General features: G+C 36.9%; 1 protein-coding gene across 2 annotated transcripts in view; it reads right to left on the bottom strand.

Annotated features, from left to right (window-relative positions):
- Window positions 1-16,734, bottom strand: part of LOC125278603 (speckle type BTB/POZ protein) — a 94,794-nt gene extending 78,060 nt beyond the window's left edge. The window contains exon 1 of one of the 2 annotated variants that reach the window (XM_048207915.1): window positions 16,590-16,734. The gene's annotated coding sequence lies outside the window, so the exon portion shown is untranslated. The remainder of the gene's footprint in view (window positions 1-16,589) is intronic. The other variant, XM_048207901.1, reaches the window with a different exon arrangement.
- Window positions 16,735-17,111: the final 377 nt, after the last annotated feature.

Below are 17,111 nucleotides of genomic sequence, written 5' to 3'. Positions count from 1 at the left end.
CGCAAAATGACTATTTTTGCGTCATCGGAGGCTTTTTTACAGAATAAAAATGCATAAATCTCTCATCTCGGGCTGATATGAAGGGGGGAAAGCACGGTAATTCGAAAATACTAGTGGTATTCTACTAATACAAAGCTTAATGCTAAATCCTGAAGTAACCCTTTAAGACATAACCGACTATGTTTGCCAGGATACTTGCCAAAATGGGCATGTTGTAGGGCTGCACGATTAATCGCATGAGATTGTCATGCGTGTCTCGTCAGTAAAGCCGGTTCTGTGATTAGCGGTAAATGTCCATCACCTGCTTTCAAATGGAGCGGCACTTAATATACAGAGCCGTAGTTCGCGGACAAGCTACGCAATATCGCGTTCATAATCGAAGGCGATTAATCTGCGATTATGAACGCGATATTGCGTAGCTTGTCCACGAACTACGGCTCTGTATATTAAGTGCCGCTCCATTTGAATGCAGGTGATGGACATTTACCGCTAATCACAGAACCGGCTTTACTGACGAGACACGCATGACAATCTCATGCGATTAATCGTGCAGCCCTAGCATGTTGGCATAATTTTTGTGTGAATTTGTCCATTCAAGTGCAAGACTTGAAAGAACTCAGTATTTGCATGCTGTCTGAGATAGGGATGTGCGCGCTTCGGATGAGCGCACACAAATCTTCTCACAGCGTGCACGTGGTCTCTTTCGCATCTTGCTCATGAATGTTTAAATATATTAGTTTAGTATAAACACAGATAGCAACGTGCGCTGTTCATGTCTCACCTGTGCGTGCTCGCTCGCGCGCTATCAATGGCGTAAATGACTACTCATATTTGAGCACATGGCACTCGCATTGAACAAAGTTTACAAAGAGTGATTGTTTTCTCCACGCTTTTTGATCATCGCTGTTGTAACGTATTGGGAAGCCAGAATGCGTATCAATTGATAGAAACATACATTAGCTGAACTCTGTCTGTCTGTTTTAGACGTTGCTTTTTTCAAGAAACCATATTATGCGTCATCAGATGCGTGCCGAAAATGTTCATATTGGTGGCGTATCTGAGGCATATGCCACAGGCTCATATCAGCCGATAAAATCGGCAGACCGATAAATTAGTCAAGCTCTAGTCTATATACGGTATAAGCACACCCCACAACAAAAACTACTACATCTAGTACTTTGTATGGCCTCCATGATTTTTAATGACAGCACCAAGTCTTCTAGGCATGGAATAAACAAGTTGCAACATCTATCTTTTTCCATTCTTCAAGAATGAGCTCTTTTAGAGACTGGATGCTGGATGGAGAGTGATGCTCAACTTGTCTCTTCGGAATTCCCCATAGGTGTTCGATTGGGTTCAGATCAGGAGCCACTGAATCACTTTCACCCTGTTCTTCTTCAGAAATCCAACAGTGGCCTTAGATGTGTGTTTAGGATCATTGTCATGTTGGAAAAGTGTACGACGACCAGGGGCACGGAGTGATGGTAGCATCTTCTCTTTCAGTATAGAGCAGTACATCTGTGAATTCATGATGCCATCAATGAAATGCAGCTCCCTGACACCAGCAGCACTCATGCAGCCCCACATAAGGACACTGCCATTTATCTTGGTCTCATCACTCCAGAGTATAGAGTCCCAGTAGTCTTCATCTTTGTCAGCATGGGCCCTGGCAAACTCTAGACGGGTTTTTTTGTGCCTGGGCTTTAGGAGAGGCTTCTTTCGTGGACGGCACCCATGCATGCCATTCCTCTGCAGTGTACGCCGTATTGTGTCACGGGAAATAGTCACCCCAGTTTGGCTTTCTACTGCTTTAGATAACTGCAGTGAACTTGCATGCTGATTTTCTTCAACCCTTCTCATCAGAAGACGCTCCTGTCGAGGTGTTAACTTCCGTGGACGACCTGGACGTCTCTGTGAGATGGTTGCAGTTCCAATTTTTTTTTAAATGTATGTACCACTTTTGCTACAGTATTCTGACTGATATGTAAAGCTTTGCTGATCTTATTGTAGCCTTCACCTTTCTTGTGTGAATTCTTGTTGAGAGATTTGTAGTCTTAAATTCAGCTTTGCTCCAGAGACTTTCAGTGGGGTGTACTCACACGATCAACAAACTGTGTGACAACTGATGTAAAATTAAGGATCGGGCATAGGATAGCTAATACAATCAGTTTTTTAAAAAACGCCTAGTCGGCCTCAAACCCAATCCTTGAGATCGGCTCAGGACATCCCTACTTTTTTATAAGCACTGGTATATTACTTCAAATCAAACGATTTAGACTGCAAGGTCCACAAATTATTATAATGAAGCCCAAATAAACTATTAAGTGCTTCAAAATATGGATTTCTCTGCACTTTTCTTTCAGAACTCTATGAGATGCTGCACTAAATACACACATGTTCAGAGTTTGTTCATCTCTCTCACACATGTGAAACAAACCTAAGTCAGACAGACACACACACACACTCCTCTGTTTGGCTGCTGAGTGGCAAAGCTTTGAGATCAAAGGTTTTACAGATGGCTTAACGAGAAGTTAGACCCATAACAGCAGGAGACAGAGAGAAAGAGAAAAAAGTGAGGAGGAGAGACAGGTATTTAGACAAGTAAAGTCACGGAGAGAAAGAGTGAGAGAAGTTGACATGCAGAGAGAGAGAGAGAGAAAGGAGAAAGAGATAGAATGGAAGAGACAGGTGGAGCAGAACAAAGCAGACGAAACGAAAAATGTAGAAAATGAGAGTTATAACTTGCACAATAACAGTCTCGCTTTCAACTGAACAGTTTTCAATGTGAAACAGCCTCAACCTAACAGAATTTTAATTTCATATAATGCTGACCTTACGACAGATAAACAGCACAAAAAAAAAAGGAAAATAAGTGGAAAAGGACAACAACAAAAAAACAGGAGGACTATACACCAATATTCAATTTCTATGAACAATACAGGTTTTATGTTGTGTCTGAGAACCAATATGCAAAACCCATTTTTTAGATTTTATTTTTGCTTTTTGACACAACCACAAGATCATTATGCTAAAACAATATAAACATGAATGAATAACTTATAATTCATTATTTTATTTATATTTTTATTTTAAATATTTTAATTTATTAATATGCAATTATAGTAATAAATTAATTATTATTAAATCATCATCATCTTATTAAAGACACCCTATGGTGAAAATCAAGTTTTTAATGTTGTTTATATGTCTATGTGGTGCTTTTATTAAGCTTTAAGACAAACCAATTCAGCAATCAACAGCTTAACACCCTTGCTGAGTATTTTCCTCTTAAAGGGTTAGTTCACCCAAAAATGGTCATTTATTATTTACCCTCGTGTCGTTCCACACCCGTAAGACCTTAGTTCATCTTTGGGAAACACAAAAGATATTTTTGATCAAATCCGTTGGCTCAGTGAGGCCTCCATTGACAGCAAGATAATTAAAGGTGCCCTAGATTCAAAATTTGAATTTACCTTGGCATAGTTGAATAACAAGAGTTCAGTACATGGAAATGACATACATTGAGTTTCAAACTCTATTGCTTTCTCTTTCTTATGTAAATCTCATTTGTTTAAAAGACTTCCGGAAAACACGCGGATCTCAACATAACACCGACTGTTACGTAACAGCCGGGGTGTATGCCCCAATATTTGCATATGCCAGCCCATGTTCCCAACATTATCAAAGGCATTAGACAAGGGCAGCCAGTAACGTCTGGATCTGCACAGGTGAATCAACAGACTAGGTAAGCAAGAACAACAGCGAAAATGGCAGATGGAGCAATAATAACTGACATGATCCATGAAATCGAAATGTTTCGTTAGCATGTTGCTAATGTACTGTTAAATGAGGTTAAAGTTACCATAGTTTCTTACTGAATTCACGGAGACAAGAGCCGTCGCTATTTTCATTTTTAAACACTTGCAGTCTGTATAATTCATAAACACAACTTCATTCTTTATAAATCTCTCCAACAGCCATTAGCCGTTAGCCACGGAGCACAGCCTCAAACTCATTCAGAATCAAATGTAAACATAAAAATAAATACTTTACTCACATAACTCGAAGCATGCATGCAGTATGCATGACGAACATCTTGTAAAGATCCATTTGAGGGTTATATTAGCTGTTTGAATTTTGTAAATGTGCTGTAATATAATCGAGAGCTTGTGTGGCAGGGAGCACGCAAATTAAAGGGGCGGCGCGCTGAAAAAAATCAGTTCATAGTTAATGATGCCCCAAAATAGGCAGTTAAAAAAATTAATTAAAAAAAAAATCTATGGGGTATTTTGAGCTGAAACTTCACAGACACATTCAGGGGACACCTTAGACTTATATTACATCTTGTGCAAAAGCATTCTTGGGCACCTTTAATACTTTTTAATATGCCCAGAAAGCTACTAAAGACATATTTGAAACAGTTCATGTGACTACAGTGGTTCAACCTTAATGTTATGAAATGACAAGAATACTTTTTGTGGGCCAAAAAAAAAAAAAAAAAAAAAAAACACCCCAAAATAACGACTTTATTCAACAATATCTAGTGAAAAAAACTCAGTCTCAAAAACACGATTTGAAACCAGCCGTTTGAGTGTTTCTGGGTCTTCTCTCAATGTTTAAACTGACTCTCTAACTCTGAAATAGCACATGGTTTAGCACAACAGGAACATGGTTTGTGTAACATTAGCAACACATTGGAAAATCATATCAATTACTGTTACGTTTCCAACATTGTAGAGTGCAATACAAAATGCTTTACCATTCTGATATTGACTTGTAGATGACCCTGTGTAATTCGCTCTTCATCTTCTTCTGAAACAGTTTCTGGTTCAAACATATAAGCCTATTGCTGAATTAAATTAATATTTCCACATGCCATTGTGAAGCATTTACTAGAATTCACCTAGTGAGCCAGGTAGTCCAAGCTAGTGTGATAGAGTAGAGAGGCAGGCACTAATTTACATATTTATTAATATTGGTTATATATACACACACACATATATTGATCTATGAAGGACAAAAAGGCTCATATCAAATTTAAGCAAAAACATATAGCCATTCTTATGACCAAGCAGGTCACTGATGGATGCATTAGAGTTTTTACATGCAGCATTATTCTGCACCTTCATAAGCTCCAGCACATCAGTTATACAGGAATCCTGATCTACATGCTGCAAACAGCCCTGCCTCATGAATATTCATCAAACTCATTACCACACAAGTGAGGAAACAAACCAGATTGTAGAGAGAGAGAGAGAGACAGAGACACATAGCCACACTTGGACCTTTATTCTGCTCCCAAACATTCCATTAATGTAAACATGCTTTCCTTCTTTTCTTACCTCTCCTTGCTCTGCAGACAGAAATATACTACTACTAGTCTGTGTAAAAACCTGAAGAATTTACTGAGCTTTCTATGATAAGGCATGTCTGAATCCATCCTGTCTACTAAGATGCCTCCATCTGGGCGATTTGTGAAGGCAGCATAGAAGGATGGTATCCTATGATATCCTATATGTGTGAGTCAGCTGTTGGTTAAAAAAAGATTATAAAACAAAAATGGCGTCTGATGGAGCATTTAAAAGTAGTAAATTAATTTATGAACATCAATTTTCTTTTTTTGTTTTCGACACATGATTGAATTTCTACAGACAAATAAGCATTGGAGTAGTCATTACATATTCCCTTGGATATTTCTAAAGCTCACTTCAGTGTGTTTTAGATCATTACACGTGACACTGCCTTGGAAAGCAGTCTGGTGCCTTCATTCAAAAATGCTGCTTGGCAAGTCAATGACTGTCTGGACAGTGAGGCAACTGCCTTTTTGGACACAGCTTTAAATGTCTTGTATAACTCTCTGATGATTTTGTGTGTGTGTGTGTGTGTGTGTGTGTGTGTGTGTGTGTGTGTGTGTGTGTGTGTGTGTGTGTGTGTGTGTGTGTGTGTGTGTGTGTGTGTGTGTGTGTGTGTGTGTGTGTGTGTGTGTGTGTGTGTGTGAGAGAGAGAGACACAGACTATATATATATATATATATATATATATATATATGTTAGTGAGCTAGAATCTAGGGATGGGCATTTTTCCAAAATATTGTATTCGAATATTTGGGCTCGTAAAAAAATAATATTCGAATATTCTTTTATTTAAATGAGGTTAAACGAGAAGGACGTTATGTTTTTTAAATTCATCAAGATTTTGTAACCTGAACAAGCTTACGATTAGGCAATATATGCACAACAAGCTTACATTATATCTTAAGCTTTTCTTTTAGTTCAAAGCATTAAACAATATGTGTAAACAAAAAATATATACTATATATAAAGAACAAAAACATTTAAGCTCAAGCAGTGCGAACGGGGAAAACGCGATTTCTGTTCGTAAATACATCTCCCTCGACGAAACTTAAAGGAAGCATATGTCTCAAAATCATTTTGCTATCAGATAAGTTCTTATAGGCTCATTCGGGTTAACGTTACAGCTGCACTTACCTGTCGTGAATGCAGTAAGTTAATGGACAGCTGTCTTTCCTCATTCGACGGGTGTTTAGATTTCATGTGCTTTCTCATTATGATATTATGATAACTCCGTTTCAATAATTAATTTTATCAAAAGTAATTCAATTGTGTAAGATCATTTTCATCCAAGTAATTACAAACTTAGCGAGACAGACGACAACATTATGTGACGATCAAATAAAATGAACTTGTTAAACACGTTCCACAGCGCCACCCGGTGCATTTAGTTATAACTGCGAGTTTTAGTGCTCAGGATTTATCATGGATTCACTGTATTTACGGCTAGCAAAGCAACACAGTAAAATTCGAACAACATTTTTATTTTTCGAATATTAATTACAGGTCGAATATTCGAATGTTTGTGCACACCCCTACTAGAATCTCAATCAATAGTTGCTTTGCTTGACTATCAAACAGTCCAAAAGCCAATTCATACTCCCACCTGCTTCCCCTCTGGCACCCTCCTTTTCTGTCCATCAAAAATGGCTTGCCAAAAATAAAAGGCAAAAAGTCCGAACTATCGATTTCTCTGAGCAAAGGGGGAGCTCCCCCCTGCCTTCACCCTTCAGTTACACTAATACTAATCATGTGATGCTGTTCTAAACTGTTCAGCTAAAATAAAAATAAAATAAAAACATCCAATCCTCATTTATACCATCATCTCATTCTCACACACAGAAAACAGAAGGCACAAGCTTTTGAAATACAACATAAATATACTCAAAAGGATATGATAAACAAGATTTTCCTTCATCTGCGGAAATAAAAGTGAAATCAGATTAACTGAGCCACTTTTTGAAAGTCATCTCATCATCATTCATCATACATCAGGATTGGGCAACTTTGGTCCTGGAGGGCCACTGTCCAGCAGTTTAGTTCCACCGCTAATCAAACACACCTGCCTTTAATTTTCAAGCGATCCTGAAGAGTGGTGTGTTCAGGCCCAGAGTGGCAATCGGAAAAATCTGGAGAATTCCCGGCGGGTCGCTCATAAATTGGGCCGGTAGTAACACTTTCACGTGGGAAGCGGAAAGCGCAAGTCTGTAGTTCATTTTCAATGAGAGACACTGAATGCGGCAAATAGCAGACGGTTCACCGGTTCTATCAATCGGTGCACCCAAAATACTGTTATTTGCACATGCACAGCTCTTTGCAAATTATAAGTATTATTATTATTAATATTATATGGCATATATAAATATTACATAAGGTGAACCATATGACTTCCCCTACTTTCTTTCTATAGTTCACACACAAAAAATGCATGCGTTACATTATTGCATGACTGATAATTGAAGTTACTAATCACACATCTCTTTGTATTTAAAGCAGTGCATCAGTTTATATGCTATGCATTAAAAAGTGTTGTTTTCTCATGTCACTTGGCAGAGAGAGTGCATGCTCACTCACTCTCTCTATCTATCTCTCTCACACACACCAGAGAGAAAGAGTGAGGCCTATCTACCACAGAACAGATAATAGTTGTAAAATAAGAGTTTAGCTACTATAGGTTTATACTGTATGTTCTTTCTTGTTTGTTGTTGTTTTTTTTTCTGTCAAAACGCAAATATTTTTGAATTATCCGTCAATGTTAAAAAAAAAAAGTTAATATTAAGGTTATGATGAAGTGGTGTAACATGACATTTTATAAATGAGCTAAGTCTATTCCACATACTGCTGTCTGATGTTCATTTTAATTTATTTGACGTTTTAATTTGAATGTGGAGTCATTCTGTTTAACCGTCCAAAAGCCAATACAGCCATTTAATTTGTGGTTAAAATATCTTAAAATGTAATAAATGTATATAGTTTTTATTCTGGCATGATTTTATAACATCATATATCAATATAGTGCAAAATGGTATTAAAATTATGTGTAGAAGTTGTTGCTTTGTTATGAGAAAGAATGTCCGGAAAAATGAATTTCATTGATGTCATTCGGAGTAACCAATATAAAGGGACCATTTTGGATCAAGTCATGCGGTCAGTATCATGTGACAGGATGTGACATCCTTTAAGGCCCCGGTATACTTCAAACAAAGTTCTTTTTCGTTCTTCGCTTAGGAGTAAAACGAAGTTCGAAATGGGTGACCAGCGATATACTGTAAACGAACATCTGACGCCGCCCACACTGCTGAGAGCGACGGTTAGATGAATATGTAAATATGTGCCGTGCACTTTCTTCTCAGTAACAAAATAAACACAACAAAAATGAGAAAACAGCAAGCATTTATTACAGAAAGTCACGTCTTCATATAGCACTTTATTCAATAGATTGCTTAAAATCAAGCAGCTTTACAGTATCAAACATGAAAAACAGTCTCATTTTTTTACAAGCACAACTTTATTTTGTACTATAAAGCGGCTATACTGTGTGTTCATGTTTTCATCCACGGAGCTCTTACCTCAGCGAGCTCAAACACACGAAATGAGTCAAGGACGCGTCCCACGCGAGTGAAGGCGGAGCCTCGGCGCACACCTCCTATTACGTTATCGTTACTGACCAATGGTAGTACGAAGGCGTTTTGCAGCTGGAGTGAACTTTTCCTGAACGTTTGCTTTGGCAAGCCGTTTCGAACTTCCAAAAAGAACACAAAACGAACTTCGTTTTGGCCTGATTTTGTTCGAAATTACGTCACATCGGTTCGTTCTTCAATTTCGTTTGAAGTATACCAGGGGGCCTTTAGACATCTGCAAAGGACCACACGGTCGTGAAGCAAAGTAACTAACTCTCTTTTAACTATTTGAAAAATTCATGTTTTCACTTGCTCGTACGCATGTCCTGAAACATCAGGTCAATCGGTACAACCGCTATAAACCAAATGACTTTTTTGGTAACAAATTTTGTCCATTTTGTAAAGAATGACAAAAGCAGTGTTAATTGATTATAATTGATCATCTTCATTATGTTTTTTACACTTTTAAAATAAGGTTAACGAAAGAATTTAACTAATGCTAACTAATGAAACCTTATTGTAAAGTGTTACCAAAAGTTTAGTATGTTGTTTAACAGTATATTCCTGTTAAAACATATGAGTAAAAACAAAATGTCTTGGGCATTAAAATCCTGGGCTGAAATGCCCCACTCTGACCCTGGGTGTGTTTGATTGGGGATGGAACTAATCCCAAACATAACAAAGAATGAAGAAACAATGTCTGTAGGCCATAGATGAAAAAAAAAATACAAGCTGAGTAAACATTTTATTTGATTTTAACAACAGCTAAGTCAACTATAAATAATGTGGAGGCCCCATATTAATTACTAAATAAATCCCTAGTCCATTCAGTATTAAGCAACCTGCGCTGTCTTGAACAAAAGTCTGAACTACACCAGTAAAATGAGCTTAAAAAAAAAAAAAGTCATAGCAGAGTTCATTTGCATATAAATGACCTAAAGTTACAATAGCAAAAACCTTCTGTTTAATTTTAATTCTAAGGGTCAGGGTGAAAAACAGCTAAAAAATATCTCTTTCAGTGCAAATAACCTTGACTAAGGTTGTAAGTGAACTTCAGATATATATATAAAAAAAAAAAAGAGATGTAAACTACAGTACAATCTGTTTATGTTTTCAGTGTATTAGGTCTACATGAATACTAATGAGGGCAACAAGAACTCAGAAGACAAGGAAAAAAGCGTGGGAGAGAGGGAGAAACTGTATTCTAGAGTGTCTCTATAAGAAATATTCATTACTGAGATTAAAAATCAAATACTGGCACAATAAGTCCAACCAAACAGATACATACCCAGATCCAGTTCATACCTTTCGGTCACTCCTTACATCTAAATATTACTGGACACACACGCACACAGCACATGCTGATGTGTGCACAGACACAGACGCTCACACACTTAGATGAGGAGCAGGAAAATATTTTTGCCCTTATATGGAAGCTCACACAAGCATTTGCATCCCCAATCCATATTTCAATTTCCATCCTCTCATGTAAACGAATTCAATCGCCACTACGTGTCCTCAGTGCAACCATTTGTGTGAAAAATGAGCCTATTCTCACCCACACATCCTGACATCCCATCTTTAACATGTGCACACACCCTCAAACCGGCCCTTCTATTCATAAACCATTCATTCATTGTTAAATCTCACACATCATCTTACAATAGTCAACCTCGAAAATAACACACACAGAATAAAACCAAGCTTAATTAAACTTCAGACCCACTTCAGCTGAAATACAAGAAAGAGGGAGAGACTGTGATCAATAAAATGCTACAGAAAAGGGTGCATGGCATGTTTTCTGTTACCCATAACCCCCTGCCACTTTTAAATGATAACAATGCTACTCAATGAGGTCTATAATACCTGAAAAAAAGAAAAAAAAAAAACATTTGTTAACATTCACATTCAAACAATTAGGGCTGGGTTAAAAATGTTGATTTCTCGATTTTAATTGATTCTCACTTTGATGAACCAATATTGATTCTTAAAGTCTATGCTGTTTTCAACTGATGATTGAACAGTACTTTGTAGCTTTCCCATCCAATAAATCGCAATGCTTAGCACGAAATAAACATGAATAAACATCAGATGGTATGTTGAAAGATACAGTACAAATGATCAAAATCTGTATCATGTCTCATGTAATCATTCAGTGTTTCAACTACAGAAAGACGTAAATAAGGAGCATTTTGCTAAATATATAGGTACTATGTACATATTCACTCTATTTTCACTTAACTTGTTCTTCAATATTTAATGGTTGAATATATCCATCATGTTTTGATTCTGAGAATTTCAGAATCGATTCTGAGCTTAGTTTAACCGCAGATGAGCGATAAGCTTCCAATTCCACAGACACACACACACACCACTCGAATCTTCCACAAAATAATCTTTCATAAACTTCAGAAAGGTTGAAGCGTACTACAAGGACATTGACGGGCTTCATACACAGGATGCGCTGTGAGAAACACATGCTTTGCTCGATGTTACGCTTGCAGTGTGTGGTCTTGCCCACCGATATTTTCCTTTCAAATGCTCTACGAATGCATCATTTATGTTGTTTGGAATGCATTGGGCTTATATATTAAAAATACAAAACTCACTCACAAAAGGCTGCTTTCAATTTCAAATGCTCACATGTGCTTTGTGAAGAGTGCTCGTGCATGCGACTGTTTGCAACTCCGTGAAAGTGGTTAAATGTACTCGCATCTCAAAATGCTTTTATGAAATGAAATTAATGTAAACACAGTCAGTTATGTCTTAAGGGATTAAACAACAGGACAAAAACATATACTTATATTTCAAAAGAGATCTGTGCATTAGTGTGAATGCAGCTTATTAGAGCTGAGAAAGAGAAAGACAAAAACAAAAAATCACTCAAAGCTCTTGAATGGAATTCAGATATTCAGAACATTCAGATACTCTTAAAGGTGCCCTAGAATTAAAAATTGAATTTATCTTGGCATAGTTAAATAACAAGAGTTCAGTACATGGAAATAACATACAGTGAGTCTCAAACACCATTGTTTCCTCCTCCTTATATAAATTTATTTGTTTAAAAGACCTCAGAAGAACACGCGAATCTCAACATAACACCGACTGTTACATAACAGTCGGGATCATTAATATGTACGCCCCCAATATTTGCATATGCCAGCCCATGTTCAAGGCATTAGACAAGGGCAGGACATCTGGATGTGCACAGCTGAATCATCAGACTAGGTAAGCAAGCAAGAACAATAGCGAAAAATGGCAGATGAACAGTCGGTGTCATTATCCATGATATCATGATATTTTTAGTGATATTTGTAAATTGTCTTTCTAAATGTTTCGTTAGCATGTTGCTAATGTACTGTTAAATGAGGTTAAAGTTACCATCGTTTCTTACTGAATTCACGGAGACAAGACTGTCGTTATTTTCATTTTTTAAATACTTGCAGTCTGTATAATGCATAAACACAACTTCATTCTTTATAAATCTCTCCAACAGTGTGTAATGTTAGCTTTAGCCACGGAGCACAGCCTCAAACTCATTTAGAATCAAATGTAAACATCAAAATAAACACTGTACTTACGCGATTAGACATGCTGCATGACAAACACTTTGTAAAGATCCATTTTGAGGCTTATATTAGCTGTGTGAACTTTGTTTATGTTGGTTAAGGCAAGTGCGACCTCCGGGGGAGGGGAGCACGAGATTTAAAGGGGCTGCGCAAGGAATCAGTGCATATATAATTATGGCTCAAAATAGGCAGGTAAAAAAATTTATTAAAAAAAATCTATGGGGTATTTTGAGCTGAAACTTCACAGACACATTCAGGGGACACCTTAGACTTATATTACATCTTTTAAAAAGACGTTCTACGGCACCTTTAAATACTGAAAGCACTCTTTGATTATTCCTTGTAATGTTTTTTTCCCCCTCATTATTTACTACTTGCTTTTATGTTTTAAAGCTATATTAGTTTATATATTTAAAATTCTTGACATACAATTTTTTTTTAATTTGTAATCTTTTTTTTTTTTTTTAAATACTTATTACATATTTTTAAAAAAAGTTATTAAAGGGAATTCATTAATAAGAAAAAAAGTAGATCAAGAACCATTTTGGAATTGAATCGTGACTCCCAGAATCAGATTGTGATGCGTCTAAAGATTCCCACCCCTAGTTTATACTAAAGAAATGAGTAGAAACATACTTGTGATTATTTTGTTATATTATAATGTTGTTAATATAAAAACTTCCTTATGTGTCATTTAAATATAAGTAGCCTATACATATCAGTTAATTTTAAACTTTAATATCATAGTAATGTATCACATGGTGTTCCCTATACATTTTACAGCATTATTGGAGATTTTTTTCCCCATTGAGAAAATTTGCCACGTACACCTGATACATACCCCGTAAAATTTCTAAAACACCCAGCCTTAAAACCAACTACAATAAGATAATGTAATATTCCCAATTTATCAAAAAAAGTCAAAATCCGAAGCCTTGCCATTAATGCAGCTCCACCTGCCAGTTCACATACTGTTCTGCCAAGATGACATTGTCAGTTTGTTGTGTTTTATGCTACTTCCTCTTTCAAAGGCACCAGCTGTCGTTTAGCATACGATACAGACATTGTAAATATGTGGTTGTTCATTGGGGAAATATTAAACAAACACTTTATCAGGAACTTATTAAACAAATAATGATCCATGTTTATTACACCCAAGCAAGCCATTTACTACTGTTAGCATTACTGATTATTTAAAAACAACAGTTTTAAAAAATTATAATAACAATCTGAATATTTCAGCACAGCAATCTCTCTCTTTCACAGTCTGCCGCCTGGTCTCGGGTTTGTTCATAAATTACAACTGTTCATCATTCGAGGCAATTTGGTGCGTAATATCTTGGCTTTGATGGAGCTGCTGACTAATTGATGGATTACTTTATTTTCGAATAGCGGAAACTGCCAAGCCGGAGTTGCGGTAGTAAATCTCTCAGCAATGAAAGAAAGCATCACATTTACACTGGACTTTAATCAGCGCTTAATGCAAGAGTTTATTCAGAGACACACCATCAGCCCCATTTTACACAGCTGATAGTTACAGCAAAGAATCCATCATTTCTGACACACCTGCTGAGCGACCCTGTCAGATGCATCATAATCCACAACAGCCACAGATTTGAGAGTGTTATTAGCGTAAACAAAATTTACATGCAATGATTCAGAGCGATTTGAGATGATCAAGAAAACAAATCTAATAGCACAAATGCTAAAATGAATCCAAGTGAGATGATTTTAAGGACAAAATCTGCAGAATTATTCAAAATATATTTAAAGATGTTTCACTGAGCTACCGTATAGAAGAAATACAATGCAGAACTCACATGAATATCATAGAGTAGAAGAGACAGACTACAGCTCTTTAAAATTCTTAAAACAGTGGGAAGTGGGTCAGACTGATTTCAGGACGTATGCTAAAATACCAGAATAAATATGGAAATACAGAAAGTGTGTGCAACAACAGATGGGAGAAGTCTGACATGTTTAAAAAGAGCAGTATACTCAGAGGAGTTTCACTATTTCACTTTCATTATTATTTCATTGCTGGGTTAAGAACTGGGCATCAGACAGATTAGAAAAACATGCATCTCCAGAACTGCATGAGCTGAGCATTTTCACACAATCTGTGTCTCCATCCCTCTCCAACACACTCAAAAGTTGCTCTCTGTAACTCTATATGAGGCCACTAGCACAAAGTGAGTGGGCATTCGTTCTCTATGGGAGATGAATGGCAGGTTTGCTCTGGATCGTGGGATTGACAACAGAGCAAGAATCAAAACAAATGCTGAACTTCATGCAAATGAAGAGAAAATGTCATGAAATCCATCATTTCAACATCTGTTGCAATGCTGGAATTTCTAGTAGATCAGTGCTTAAATCACATTGTTACATATTAGCTGCTAATCATAATGAATTTATGCACATTCACATTCAAAAGTTTGGGGTCTGGAAGATCTTCAAATGTTTTTGAAAGAAGAAATATTAAAATGTAAAATAACTTTTCTATATTATAAAATAATTTATTCCTGTGATGTCAAAGCTGAATTTTCAGTCATTTACCATTACCCAGTCTCTAGTGTCACATGATCCTTCAGAAATCAATCTAATATGATCTGATGCTCAAGAAACATTATTATTATGATCATCACCATTATTATTATTATTATTATTATTATTATTATTAATGTTGCCAGATGTGCTCCTTTACATTTTTGTGGAAAACATGATACATTTTTCCTTCTATGATGAACAGAAAAAAAAAAAAATCTTACTGACCCCAAACTTGTTTAACAAAAGTATTTTTGTTTGTATTAAATATAGATTTAAATTATTACATACATCAAAGTAACAATTTCTGTATCCACTAAAAGCAATCAGATTGCATAATGACAACAACCACCTGTGCTGCACATTTACACCCCCAAAGTGGCAGAGCAGGTGTTTTGGGTGGTATTAAGCAGATTTCTTCCATGCCAATGTAGACACATTGTGACACAGGTGTGTGTGTGTGTGTGTGTGTGTGTGTGTGTGTGTGTGTGTGTGTGTGTGTGTGTGTGTGTGTGTGTGTGTAAAACACTGGGGGTTTCTCCAGCTCTGATGTGTTAAAGTGAAGTGTGCTCCTACAAACTCAACATAACATCACATTTTTCCCAAATAAATGACCAGCTGGGGACCCAGAGCTGATTTGAAACCACCCCCACAAACCATCCATGAGTGGCACAGCCACCGTTCCGCTTCACATCCGCCCCAGGCAGACCAACTTGACAGCTGTGCCTAATTCCTGCAATGCAGCAACCCATTCAACACGTCTGCGTGAACGCGATCATGAACGCGGCTCAGTTTCTGGCAAAGAGCGCCCCTGCATCGCCGCAATGCGCGTGCGCACAACAGTTCCCACTATCTGGCAGGATGCGGGAGGTGTAGAGGGCGCATGCGCGGCAACATCCTTCCATTCATAGTCAATGCGGGATCAGTATTTAGCAAGTCTTGTGTCACTGATACCCAGGCCTCTGCCCAAAAACAACTTACAAGCATTTACAACAATACTCAAGTACTGCATTGAATCTGACAGGGCACCATAACCTAAAACACATATTTCAAAGCCATGCTGGGCGTATGACATCACAAATGCCTGTGCAAAACATATTTATTAAACATAAATAAACTAACCACAACAACTTGAAGCAGGTGGAAGAGCCAGTCTGCTCATTAATAACATGACAGTTGTCAAAAGAATCACTAATTTGACTACAAACCCTCAGTCGTTCGTAGGTTAAAATATTTAACTATCAAGACCGAAAAATGTGCTGCTTACATCAGGTTAAACAGCTGTTTTTTGTATTATATAAGAGTCATAAAGTAATAAGGATGGCAAGCGCAACAAGAGGCTAAGCTAGTTAGCACTACAACAGCAGCCTGAAACAAGCTCAAATATTGCCGCCACAGATCCTCTAAACGCGCAGTTTTCACTCTTACGAAGCTAATCGAGGGCTAAAACAGAAATATATGACATTCCCTGATGTGTTGAGGTGTGTTTGGGTTTATACACTTACCTTTTTATGAAGGTAAGCTGTTTTACCGTATCGGATATTTTTCTATGGAGCGGCTTCACGTCCGGGTTAAATGAATGACGGAGCACGGGAGTGCGTACGTACTCGGGTGCGCGCACTGTGAGAGAGCCGTAAACCAGTGTAAATCTCAGTTACATGCGACTGCGAGTATAATTATTATTTTAAAGCAAAGAATCTGATCTCATGTTATTTCCCCTGTCATCTGTGGATTTCGGTGAAATGTATGAGAGGTCTATGAAATGTCATTTAATTTTTTTTTTTTTAAAGTCTATTTTTTTTATTTGTTTTGATTTCGTTATTATTTATTTTATAAGTCTAATAGCACGGTATTTTTATACTTACTGTTTATTTGTCAGTTTTTTCTCTTGTTTGTTTGTGTAGCCTATGCTTTGGCATTATTGCAAGTAAAACAATGATGACAAAGTAGCCTATATATTATAACACTTTTCCCTTATTATTATTATTAATGTATTTATTGTTAAAGGGTCAGTTCACCCAAAAATG

The sequence above is a fragment of the Megalobrama amblycephala genome, linkage group LG1, assembly GCF_018812025.1.
Source record: "Megalobrama amblycephala isolate DHTTF-2021 linkage group LG1, ASM1881202v1, whole genome shotgun sequence".
Classification (NCBI taxonomy): Eukaryota; Metazoa; Chordata; class Actinopteri; order Cypriniformes; family Xenocyprididae; genus Megalobrama; species Megalobrama amblycephala.
Note: the sequence above shows the minus strand (reverse complement) of the source record. Positions and strands in the feature narration are given on the sequence as shown.